Source organism: Dreissena polymorpha, chromosome 8 (assembly GCF_020536995.1).
Source record: "Dreissena polymorpha isolate Duluth1 chromosome 8, UMN_Dpol_1.0, whole genome shotgun sequence".
Taxonomy (NCBI): Eukaryota; Metazoa; Mollusca; class Bivalvia; order Myida; family Dreissenidae; genus Dreissena; species Dreissena polymorpha.
This window is the reverse complement of record NC_068362.1, coordinates 78,568,614-78,570,103: the sequence shown is the minus strand read 5'-3', so window position 1 is coordinate 78,570,103 and position 1,490 is coordinate 78,568,614.

Sequence of the window (1,490 nt, the reverse complement as noted above, 5' to 3'; positions counted from 1 at the left end):
GTGGCGTAGTGGATTTGGTGTCCGCCTAGCGATCGGGAGGTCACGGGTTCGATACCCACTATTTGAGCGTTGTTTAGATCTCCCCCATAGACACAAAAGCAACGGACTCGAAAGCGTTTTATATAAGCTTAGGCTTGGTGTGCAATCGAGCTAAAATAAATAGGTTTAAAAATGTGTTAAGTCTGAAAATTTGTTTTAATCAGGAGTACTTTCATCGGTCAGGTCGTCAATAATACGCCCTTGGTAAAAAGATTTACTTAATATACAGAACGGATTCTAAGTGCATAATTTACATTCTTAATAAAATAAAACAAATACGTTACATAAGTTTTGCGAGAACTCTGCCAAAGGCTTCGACAGAGAAAAAACGTATTTATAAAGTATGTGTACGTATGTACATGAAGACATGTGAAGTCGATGACACAACATTTGGTTTTCTTTAAAATGTAAAATTCATCAAAATAAATAAGAACTAGTACCTTTTTACAATACATTCCAAAATATTTAATTCTAAAACTTGCAGCTGCACATTGAAGAGTTTACTTCAATTGATCGCTTCCGCAAATAAGATAACAAAAAAGTTCGTATAGATTTGTGATGTTTTTACCAGATATGTAAATAAGTTAAATAAATTGCGTTTGTATCTTTAACTTTGCAACTGCCGCTATGCTTGCATACTATCGTCTTTCGAGAACTTAAAATGATCCACGTAGTTATACAAATCGGATTTCTGAAGTGCTATGAAGTGATTGCATGTGTTTGACACGAGGTTATAACAAGATATTCACTAGTGACGTACATCACTTTATGGTTATAAAAAAAGATCTGAATATTATGAACAATTGAATGCGCGGTGCGGTAATAAAGAACTGATGTAAAGAAACTGAATCAAGCTGGAGAAAGTCGGCTTTGCTTTGCCACGCTCACCGCGTTGACTTGTATTTTGTATTCGTAGTAGGTTTTTTTTCTCGGTATCACTATTATAGATAACAGTTTTTCCTGTATTAGCATTTTGAGCAAAATATACAAATAAAATGGTTCATAGTTATATAACTTTATAGAGTGAAGATATGTAACACTCTAATATTTGTGAAACGACATACTTATAACTTTCTTCTGACCGCTTATGTGGAGGCTTGTGTACATGATATTAACAGCAATAAATGTGTCCACACGACAAGGTTGCCCCCAACTGTAATTTTATCACTACATAAAAACATAACTGTGTAAATGTGTTTGAGAGATGCATCGCCTTTATTTTATTTAACTGTTCGTTTGCTGCATAACAGGTGTTGAATATTTAAATTTTGTTGTTTGTTACATATGTAATCTGCTGCAGTTCGTAGATGTTTTTTCTGTCGATGCGTTACATGCAAATAACAGGAATGCACATATCGTCTCGTCAACTGTAGAGCGGACACAATTCTGAATGTTTAAAACGCACTTATTGACCCCGTGACCTAGTTTTAGCCCTTCATGGCCCATGTTCG